Source organism: Narcine bancroftii, chromosome 7, assembly GCF_036971445.1.
Source record: "Narcine bancroftii isolate sNarBan1 chromosome 7, sNarBan1.hap1, whole genome shotgun sequence".
NCBI classification, from domain to species: domain Eukaryota; kingdom Metazoa; phylum Chordata; class Chondrichthyes; order Torpediniformes; family Narcinidae; genus Narcine; species Narcine bancroftii.
Genome location: NC_091475.1, coordinates 179,954,887 through 179,966,585, shown reverse-complemented (window position 1 = coordinate 179,966,585; position 11,699 = coordinate 179,954,887). Strand labels below are relative to the sequence as shown.

Below are 11,699 nucleotides of genomic sequence, written 5' to 3'. Positions count from 1 at the left end.
GAACTAAAAGGACCTTTCCCCCAATTTTATTAACTTGGAAACTTATTCAATGGATGCTCTAGTGGTGATGTCACTTACTTGCTGCAGGCATCATTATTCTCATCACTGACCACTTGAACTGGGCCTGGAATCTTGGCATAAGAGATCCAAGCATATCAATTGTGAAAAGCCTACTCCTAGAGAAACTTCAAAGGCATCATATCCTACCTAGTCTTCCACTGTCTTACATTTTCCAAGACTGATGGCCACGTTTATCAAGATACAGTGATTTGCATGCTAGCCAGGTACCTCAAAAAAGTCACCATCCTCCATCTCCATTTTAGATTTGAAAATTCACAGAATGTCAAACAGGATTTCTCTTATTTTAATATGCTGCTCAAAAGAGCCCAGTAGACCATGAATTTTTGTGCCAGGTTGAAACCTTAATTTTTTATCCATTCCTTTCCTCATTCAACTGATGGCATGCTGTTGCATTGAATATTGTGATGAATGCCATCATCAATGAGATTCCCAGATATGAGGAGTGGTCCACAATTTTCAGGGTCTTGCCATGAACATTAATTGTCAGAGTTTGTTGATGTAGAGTGAGGCAGACTGATAAAGGGCCATTGTTTTGTGGCTGCTGAGTGCAAGGCCTATCTTTGGGTGACAGAGATAGTGGTACATGGCAACCAAGTAGACATTCTGAACTGCTGGAAACTTTTTTCTATCTTCTCTTTTGCCATGGCAGTTGTAGTCAGTCAATCTGCCGCATGGAATATACCTTTAAAGGTCAATGCTTTTTAGTAGAAGCTGCACAATGAAGGGTTGGTAACTGCACTCAATTGGATGTGCTCCTGTGGGAACTGGGCAGATCCAATTTTACAGATCCTTGCTGGATCTGAATTGCTCAAAGGTCTTTTTTGAATGGGACCTGATTTGTTGCTGCCACTAAATTCAATAATGCAAGAGTGGATCTAAAAACCACAGAGTCGGAGTTGCTGTTTTGGCATCTAAAGGAGAAACAATGATCCCCATAACAACTGCAAGGTGTCAACGATAATTCAAGGAATTGTGATGTATCTGGTATGAAACATTCTCACATATTTAGATTTTGATTTCCTGAAAATCCAATGTTGTGAAAGTAGCTGAGATGTAACAAGAAGGATGATACTCATTAAATTTAAAATGTTTACACTTTTAAGTGACTAAAATTAAAAGCAAAATACTGCTGATGAGAAATTTAGATATTAACTCTGATTACAAAGAATTTATTTCTTTGGCTTTCAACAGTTTGTACAGTTTTGGTCACCAAATTATAGGAAAGATATAAACAAAACAGAGAGAGTGCAGAGAAGGTTCACGAGAATGTTGACAGGATTTCAGGGTCTGAGTTACAGGGAAAGGTTGTGCAGACTGGGGCTTTTTTCTCTGGAGCGTAGAAGATTGAGAGGGGACTTGATAGAGGTGTTTAAGATAGGCTTTTTCAATTAAGAAAGGGGGAGATTCAAACTAGAGGACATGGTTTAAGATTGAAGGGGGAAAATTATAAGGGGAACATGAGGGGAAATTTCTTTACACAGAGGGTGGTGGGGATGTGGAATGAGCTTCCGGCAGACGTGGTCGAGGCGGGATCATTGGTTACATTTAAGGAAAGACTGGATCGTTACATGGATAGGAGGGGACTAGAGGGGTATGGACCGGGTGCTGGTCAGTGGGACTAGGAGGGTGGGGATTTGCTACGGCATGGACTAGTAGGGCCGAACTGGCTTGTTCTGTGCTGTAAGTGGTTATATGGTTATATTAACAAAAAAAATGTAGTTTATTTTAGTCAATTGACCAACAAATGGCTTTCGTTTCCTCTTGCGATGCCTGACAGTCACGGAGAAACAACATTCATCCTCCAGTTCAGTGTGACATATAAATACCTCAAATAGATTAGAAAGTGAAGCCAACTGCCCACTCAGTGAAATTATTTTATAATGAGTGCACTGATTAAAACAAGCTGATAACTATAAGCTCTGCTGCACGGTGTCCAGTTCTTATTTGATTAAATTATTAGACAGCGCATGGGCTACTGTCAAAGCTGCATTTTATAGTCAAGACTATTTTTGGGTCCCCAACTTTCGGATGAGTTATTCCATACTGGGCCAAACACTGTCCCTAAAAATGTCCCTCATTTACAATAATTCACAAATCTAGTTGTGACCTTCAGGAGCCAACCTCCAGAGGTTTATCCACATGGCAAAAGCCCTAACCCTCACGTGCATGTGGATAAACCTCTGGAGGTTGGCGTCATGGTCTTCCAGAGAGTGTCCACAAATGGTGACGTTGTCAAGATAAGGGAAGGTGGACTTCAATCCGTACTCAACGACCATTGGTGATACCAAAAGGGACCGTCCAGAACTGATAGAGCCATCTGTCTGTCTCAAATGCTGTTTTGGGGCAGTCCTCAGAATGGATTGGTAACTGATGGTATGCAGTTTTCAGGTCAATGGTCGAATAGACCCAATACTGCTCAATTTTGTTTACCATGTCCGAAATTCGAGGGAAGGGTATGCGTCCAGGAGTGTGAAATGATTCATTGTTTGGCTGTAGTCAATCACCAGTCTGGTCTTTTCTTCCCCTTTGACGACTACCACCGGGGCTCTCCATGGCTGTTATGTTTTTTTTGAGCAGCTGCTGTGTATCAGCTCTAATAAATTCCTGGTCTCCCACACTGTATTGCCTTCTCTTTATAGCTATTAGTTTTCAATCGGGAGTCAGGTTTGGAAACAGTGGGGGGGAGGGGATCAATATTTAGGGTGGAGAGACTGCATGTGTTGTCTGGCTTTTAAGACCTTCCATTCTGCACCGTGATTGGAGGAAGTGGGTCAGAGTACTCCATGGTCACGCTTTTAAGGTGACACAGGAGCACACAAATCCTTCAGTACATACAATCGGAACTTACAAAATTCCCCCCCTTTTACAGTTAGATGAACTATACAATACCCCTGGATTGTCGCAGAGTGCGAATGCAAAGCTAAGAAAATACGATAGTCCGTCGGGTACCGCAGAGCCAGTGTCTACTAAGCAATCAGTCAAATGTCTGTTTACTATCACCTCCATCATCGAGTTATTCAATTGGTGAGGTATTGCCTGATCCAGGACGACTGATGCCAGTGCTCCGGAAACCCCATCGCTCCCCATGCTGATGTTGACTCTCTCCTCTTGGCCAGCAGACAGACAAGATGGCATTGACCATAAGGCATGGCAAGATGGTCACCCTCCATCTTGATCTAATGACAGACTTAGTGACACCGACTTTGAGGCACGGCAATATGGCTGCATGGCTTCCCATGATGCTTCACTTCCGGTGGCGGGTCCCAAGAGGCGCAGCGTGACGCTGGTGGAGAACAGCATGACGAGGCAGAGGCCAATCCTTCAGGATTTGGGCATGGGTTGAGTGATGATTCGGGGGTTGCAAATGCAGTCACCCTTTTTGGGTTCCGTTTAGCCCAGCAGACGTTCACCCAGTGCCCTCACTTACCGCATCATGCACACATGGAGTCCTTTGCGGGGCATTGGGTGCAGGGATGCTGTGCCTTTCCACAGAAGTAGCATCCCCATTCACGCATGGCCACAGCGGTCGGTGCTGGGGCTGCGGGGGTCACTGGCACCCAATGACCTGGTCCTCTGAAAGGGCGCCGCTTTTGTCCGTGAGGTTGCCAGCTCTCATTTGGGCCTGTTCAAGTGCTTTCACCTACTCCAGGGTGCTGGCCAACTTTTTCTTCCCCAACTCTAGCAGTTGCTGGTTCATGTACCTCAACCTTACTTCTGCCACGAGGGTGTCCCAGATTTGATTCTCCTCTCTCACCCGGGCTGTGACCACTTCATAGAGGCATTTTCAGTTCAGGGCCCACAGTTCAAGAACATAATCGTCCATCGACTCACCTGGACACTGCCGACGATGAGCCTCGCCAGCACATCACTCAGGGGATACATGTAGTGGGCCTTCAAGCCTTCTATGGCTGATCATACGTAGCACAGTTTCTGATGACAGTGAACCCCTTGAAGCCGACTCGAGAGAGAAATGCCAATCTCTGGAGACCATCAGAATCATCTTGTGTGGCCATCAGGTAGGACTGGAAGCACTCCTCTGGCAAATTCCTCCAGCACCTCAGGGGACGGAGGGTCAACCTGGAGCATCCCTGGCTTCAATAGGGCTTCCATCCTGCTTCAAAGTTAAGCTATTAAAATTGTAACGCAACTGATTGCGCTCAAAGACAAGTGAGAGGAGTACAAACATGCTTTGAATAGCTTACAATTAATGACCAGTAGATACAATAGTCCTCGGGTGAATCTGAGGTAAGGCGGGAAAGCCAGGGTTTATATTGGGTAGGTGAGGGTGGAGTCAGTACATGTTTCAGGGAATGTTTCAATAGATTTTTCAATAGAACTGTGAGGTTGCTGATGTCAGGCAAATTTTCAGGCATGCAGTGTTGTAGCAAAACCTTTACCAGACAGTGAACTCCAGTTCACTGCACATTCCTCTCCCCTCCAAGGTCAAACGTTGGTGGAATCCCAGGATCGAATGGGATCAGGATATATCATCCCCTGGGCTCTCTACTGAAGCCAGATATTGCTGGGACACCCACCCTCATTAAGGTGGAGTAAGTAAGAGAGAAGAAGAGAGGAAGAGGAGAGACAAGGAAATAATGGGTGGGGGGGGGTGAGAGAGAGAGAAAGAGAGCAAGAAAAAAGGATGAGAATGAAAAAGAGAGGCAGAGTGGAAGCAGACAGGGATGGGGGAGACACTGGGATGTTTGCTGACTCCTAAGTATGGACTTTGTACATGAATCATTTGGTTGAAAGACAGACTTTTGCTTAATTCACTGTAATCCACAGTCTTGAGGTGGCAATCCCACCCATTCTCTCCTCTTTTTACTTCTTCTCTTGCTATCCTCCCACTCAGCCAACCCCTTCTCTCTGACCCAGATTTCTCCCAGCTCTAACCTCTCAAAGATAAAGTGCTTTCCTTTCATAGTTCTCAAAAATATGGAATCCATTATTATTTACAAGCTTGATTAAAATGGCAATTAACTCGTGACATTTTGTCATCACACAATTCATGGTGATTACTTTTTTAATCCCTTTGTGACCCAAATTATAATGCTCCACTGTTAAAGATGATGATAATGTGATGTTCCATTATGTTATATCATAATCGGAGGTTCTTTCATTTTGTCATCAACAGGAATTTGCTGGTAAATACAGTTTAATTTAATGGATTTGGATTAAAAAATGAAGTCAGCTTACCCTAGATACCATAGTGGCCCAAGCTGGGAATTGCAGGATTTTGACCAAACAATTTTGAAGAAATGGCAATTTGTGTTAACATTTGAATCTTAGAACGTTAGTGATTGTTGGAGAAAATGCTTCCATGCTAGTTTTCTGTGAAATTTGGTACCTTTGTCCTACTTGGCAGTGGATATTGTAGGGGACTGGAAAGGCAGTTGTAATTCATCACCCTGTCAGGATGGTGCAAGCGATCTGAAAAAGATCTCGAAAGAGAATTGGATAAACACTTGAAAGAATAATGATCAGGGTTATGGGGAAAGTGCATGGGAATGTGACTGACAAGATTACTCTGCTTGGAAGTAGTATAGATTCAATGGACAGAAAGGTTTGTTTCTATGCCATACCATTTCAATGATTCTATATCCAAAGAACAAGTCAGTTTACAAATACATATAACTTTAGCCTTTGCAGAATGACTTAGGACCAAAAGAAGCAGGGATGGGATTAGACCACTCAGTCCCTTTCAGCCTGCTCTAGCATTCAATAGGATCTTGGCTGATCTAACATTCCTAAAGATCATTTTCCTGCCCTTGATTCCTTTACTGATTTAAAATCCATCTATCTCAGCCTGAAGCATGCCCAAGGATCTTGCCCACACAACTCCCTGTGATGTGGAAGCCTCCGAGAGAAGTCTTAAATAGGCATTTGTTTATTCTGAGAGCATGCCCTCTTGTCCACGACGAGTGGTCTCAACCTTTTTTCCCCACTGATATACCACCTTAGGATGCCATGGGTACTCTGTGAATAGTAAGGGATTACTTAGGTGGTATGTGAATGGGGCGAAAAAAGTTTGAAAACCATTGGTTTAACATTTTTAGCCCAACTGTGTGCTTGAATGTAATGAAGCCTCCAGAAGGAATCTCCTCTGGATGAATGTTCGATCCAACCCAAAGACATTTTCTTTGCTCTATCCATATGGTATTGAAATGTTGTATCATTGCAGAAGACATGCTTTGTATTGTCAATTATAAGTTAGTTGGATGTGTGATTTCTGACGCTTATTCAGAAGTACCAAGAATTGTTTGAGATTGGATTCATTGAAATCCTCAGTCTCAAGATGGTTTTCCTTTATATCTCCATCATGCTATTTGAATTTGTTATGGATCATGAGAATCTCGGGCAATGTTTCAGGCATCAGGAAAGGTCAGGAAACAAGGAAATGTTCTGCTGCAGAGGAAGGAGGAGGATTGAGGAGAATAGGGCATGAATGTGATAGGGTGGAGACCAGAAAGACTGTGATACAAATAGCAGTGTTGCAAACAGCAAACTAACCAAAAAGAATTCCAACCATAAGTTGTATATGTTCAGTCAGATGAGAATAAAATTGAATAAGAAATTGAAGAAATGTATTACAGGCAGTCCCCAGGTTAAAATTAAAATTACCTAGGTCAAATTCGTACTTAAGTCAGAACAAGTACATATGGTCCTTATTTAGCGTCAGTTAGTCAAATGTTAATCTGAGTATATGGCATATATAGTATATATTTTACCTTTCTATGCTTGTAAAATGCTTAAGAACCATTTCCAAATACACAATAATAATAATAATACAGTGCATAATTGGTTGATGTAGGAGAAGATGATGGAGAGATGGCTACTGTTGGAGAGGATGGACCTGGAGAGTCAGGGTTTGATTCTGCCACACTTGCATCAGATTTATGCTTTAGAAGCATGGTTACTCTGTTATTATGCATGTACAGTACAGTAGTTTCAGGGCTTTTCCCCTGGTACAGTACAAATAGAGTACAGGTGTATTAGGATTTTTGCCATGTGAAACTTGGAGGTGGTATCAGCTGCAAAGAACCATCTGTTCATTTCTAGCTGCCCTTAACCCAAGGAGGCAGTAAAGAGTCTCCAACCTGTTGGTTCACGAGTCACTTGTAAACCAGATAAAATAAGATTATACAGTGCTTTACAGGGGCAATGTTCGTAACTGTACTTTTCAATTTCAAATCTGTTCCCACGTTCGCGATATGCGATACGCTACTCTCTCTTGATTCTGGGCGATGGTAGCATCATGCAAGAGTACCGTACAGCATACTCTCGCATGACCCTGACTCAACCATTCTACTTCCTTCATTCTAGTTGTTCGTATGTTGGATATTTTTAACCCGGGGACTGCCTGTACTTCTTACTATTGTCAATACATCAGCTGATGGAAAACAGACCCAGTACTGGCGTGATTTCTGAAAGGATCAACTAATTCTGAGGGAAGACCACTAAGACGATTATTATGAAGTCATGGAGTTAAGTTAATCCACACCTGATATTGGTGGAAACAAATGAGCTTTGAACTAAATAGGGACTTTCTGTAACAAACTGGAGAGACTCAGCAGTTCAAGCACCATCCGTAGGTGACTGACTGGTCAGTCAGCATTTTAGCGAGGGTGCCTTTATCAATGCCTGAAGTATTGACTCAAAACTTCTCTCCATGGATGCTGCCCAACCTGTTGTGTCCTTTCAGCTACTCACTATTCACTCAAGATTCCAGAATCTGCAGTTTTTTTAGTATTCCTTTGGGATACATGATCCTGAAGGAAGTTAATACAGCTGAGAGCAGACTTGTCAATGCTAAACAAATGCATCCTTTGGCTTTCCTTAAAAATTGTCACCAGCAACCCAAGGCAACTTTCTACGGGCTGAAGAACCCCTGTTAAATACTCATTTAAAATACTCACCTTCCCAGCTGTTTTTATTACAATCAACTGCATGCAGTGTTTTCTTGACTGACCAGCTGCTGAACACAGTTAATGATCTTCAAATCTCCCGGGTAACGGATTTCAGGAACAGGCCAGCTGGAAGGCAGGGGCTTAAAAGGGACAGCCCACCTCCAAGGTCATAATTGGAAACGTGGAGAGAGGGCCGGGATCTAAACAAGACTGAAGCACAAGGGTCTGATACCTCCCCAACTGTCCATATTACTGGCGAATGTCGAGCCATTGGAGAATAAAATTGACAACCTGAGGGCAAGGCTGCTTTATCAGAGACAGGTAAGACACATCTCAGTTGTTTGCTGCAACAAGATCTGGCTAACAGAGACCTGGCTATCTGACCAGATGGTTTTGCCATCCATAGACTGGATCAGAACTTGGATTATGGAAAAGGGAGAGGGGCGGTGTGTGTTTTCCATTAATACTGACTGGTGCATGGACATTGGAGTCATGTCGACCTCCTGCTCTGCTGCCTTAGAGAAAATCTCAAATAAATGCAGGTCCTTCTAACTACCGCGGGAGTTCCTATCAGTGATTCTCACCAGAGTTTATATCCCACCCAATAGCAATTACAAGCAGACACTTGCAGAGCTGCATGATGTGGTTAGTAAACAAAGGATAACCCAAAGTACTACAAATCTTAGTCAGTGACTTTATCCAGGCCTGTGTCATGGAAACACTGTCCAACTACCACCAGCCTTTTACCTGCTGTACCAGAGGCCCCAGCATACTTGATCACTTCTGCACCAAGATAAGGAAGGCCTATCATTTCTTTCCCAAGACCATATTTTGGAAAGTTGGATCACCTGGCTGTGTTCCTTCTGCCTTCATACAAACAGAGCCTAAAAAGAGAGGCTCCAGTAACAGGACAGGTAGAAGGTGGTCACAGGAAGCTGACGAACGGTGACAGGACTTCCTCAAGTCAGCAGTTTGGGCGGTGTTCAAGGGCTCAGCTGAGAATTTGAACAATTACACCACCAATGTCAAAGACTTTATTAAAACAGCTGTGGATGAATGGGTACCCATCAAATCGTTCAGGGTTTCCCCCAACGAGAAGCCCTGGATGAAATCTGGAACCTGCTGAGAGCCAGATCACAGACATTTAAGTCCAGAGATTCTGATAATTTAAGTCCAGAGATTCTGTAAGGAGCAGGTATGACCTACGAAAAGCTATGTCCCAGGTGAAGTGGAGATTCTGGATGAAAATGGAAACAACAAAGGGCACCCGACAGCTGTGGCAGGGCCTAAATGCTACAAAATTAAATTCATTGCAAGGCTTAGCCCCTAGAGAAACTCAATGCCTTCAACGCCCAATTTGACAACAGTAACAGCAAAGAACCACCCCTCCGCACTCCCTCATCTCCTGATGATCCCATTCTATTTGTAGCTGAGGATGGTGTGCAAGCTGCCTTCAGCAGAGTGAATCCAAGGAAAGCATCCAGCCAAACAGAGTACCTGGCCAAGAACAAAAATCTGTGGTGACCAGCTTATCAATGTATTCACGGATATCTTCAACATCTCACCCCGGCAGAATGTGGTACCCACTTGTTTCAAACAGGTGTCAATCACACCAGTGCCCAAGAAGATTGTGGGAACCTGCCTTAATGACTATTGTCCAGTAGCACTTGCATCAACAGTGATGAAGTGCTTTGAAAGGCTGGTGTTGAAGCATATCAGCTCCTTTCTGAGCGTTGACATGGATATGTTCCAGTTCCCCATCTTACTGGCTCTACTCAAAGCCCTAGAACACCTGGACAGTAAAGATGCATACATCACGATGCTACTTATTGACTACAGTTTGGCATGTAACACCATCGTCCCCTCAAAACTGATCAGCAAATTCCAAGACCTGGGACTTAAACACCCCACTGTATAATTGGATCATGGATTTCCTCATCTCCACACCACAATCAGTGAGGATTAGTAAGAACATCTCCTCCACAATCTCCATTAGTACCAGAGCTCTACAGGGCTGTGTTTTAGCCCTCTACTCATTTTACACCTACAACTGTGTTGTTCAGTACGACAATATAGTAACAGCATCTACAAATTTGCGAATGATACCACGATAGTGGGTTGTATAAAGAAAGATGATGTGTCAGCATGCAGGAGGGAGATTGAAAACATGGCTGAATGGTGCACCAACAACAACTCTGTGTGGTCAACCACTCTTGTATGTATTTGTCTGGTCAGGCACACCCATTGGCCAGTTGTACCTGTGGCCCCTCCCACAGGCTCCTGTATAAAGGTGACTGTTCCACAGCCCCCTCATCAGTGCAGGGCAGTCGAGCAGTATCGATGCACCTTTGTTCTTTAGTGAAGAAAAGCCTATTAGTTTTTCAACCTTTGAATAAATGGTGGTGCATCCTCCTGCACTCAATGTCACCATTGTTGACTTCAGGAAAGCCAAAGGTATGCAATCCAGTGATCATTGAGGAATCAGAGGTGGAGAGGGTAAGTAAATTTGTTTTTAGAGTCACTGGACCCAACACACCAATGCCATCGCGAAGAAAGCCTGTCAGCACCTCTACTTACTCTGCGGAGGTTTGGTATGACACCAGAAACCCTGGAAAATTTCTACAGACGTGTGGTGGAAAATGTGCTGACCAGCTGCATCACAGTCTGGTATGGGGACACCAATACCCCTGAGCGTAAAGCCCTCCAAAAGGTAGTGGACACAGCCTGAGACATCACAAGCAAAAACCCTCCGCACTATTGAGTACATCTACATCTACAGGGAATGCTGCCGTCAGAGAGCCGCAGCAATCATCAAAGACCCACACCACCCAGCACATGCTCTGTTCTCACTGCTGCCATCAAGAAAGAGGTCTAGGTGCCACAAAACTTGCACCAACAAGTTCAGAAACAGCTGCTACCCCTTCACCATCAGACTCCTCAACAACAAACTCAATCAGGGACTCATTTAAGGACTCTTACTTGTCCACTTTATTTTTTGTTCTCCCTGTATTGCACTGTCAGTTTGTTTATAGTTCTTTATTTGTTTATATGTGTACACTGTGCACAGCTCTTTTTGCACTACTGATAAGTGGTAATTCTGCCTCACCCGCAGAATAAAGAATCTCAGGATTGTAAGTGATGTACCCTGGTATGTACCCCGACAAGAAATCTGAAATCATGGGTAATCATTAAAACCAAGGTCTTCCAGTTTACTGCATGATATCATGTATGATCCTGAAGTTAATGCAGCTAAAAGCAGACTTATCAATGTTAAACTAATGCATCCTTAGGCATTCCTCTGTCATGGGCAGTTAGTTGTTCAGTGCAGAGGATCCATTAAGTAGATAAGATACAAGCTTTAATGTTATGTTAACAAATACATCTGTGAAGGTCCTTGACCCCAAACACAAAAATGGCATTGCTTAATTAACTGAACTCTTCCAGCATCTTGTTTTGTTTCAGATTCCAGTATCTTTAGTTTTATTTTTTTTCCCAGAAAATATACCTTTCCTGGTTTTGTTGTTAGTGGAATATAGACCTGGTTGATATAAAGAGAATTTGAATCAACTTACCTCAGAAGTAATCAATATACTCTCTCCTTTAATGTCTACCCCATCAGATAAGCTTAATTGCCTTTCTGTATGATTTGCACTCACTTGTGCTGATCATTTTAACTTTCCAACAATCTATTAAGTAACAGTTTAATGTATG

At 43.2% G+C, this 11,699-nt stretch overlaps 1 long non-coding RNA gene across 1 annotated transcript in view; it reads right to left on the bottom strand.

The window, feature by feature from the left end:
- Positions 1-11,699, bottom strand: part of LOC138739460 (uncharacterized) — a 44,094-nt gene that overhangs the window by 18,265 nt on the left and 14,130 nt on the right. The window lies entirely within an intron of this gene.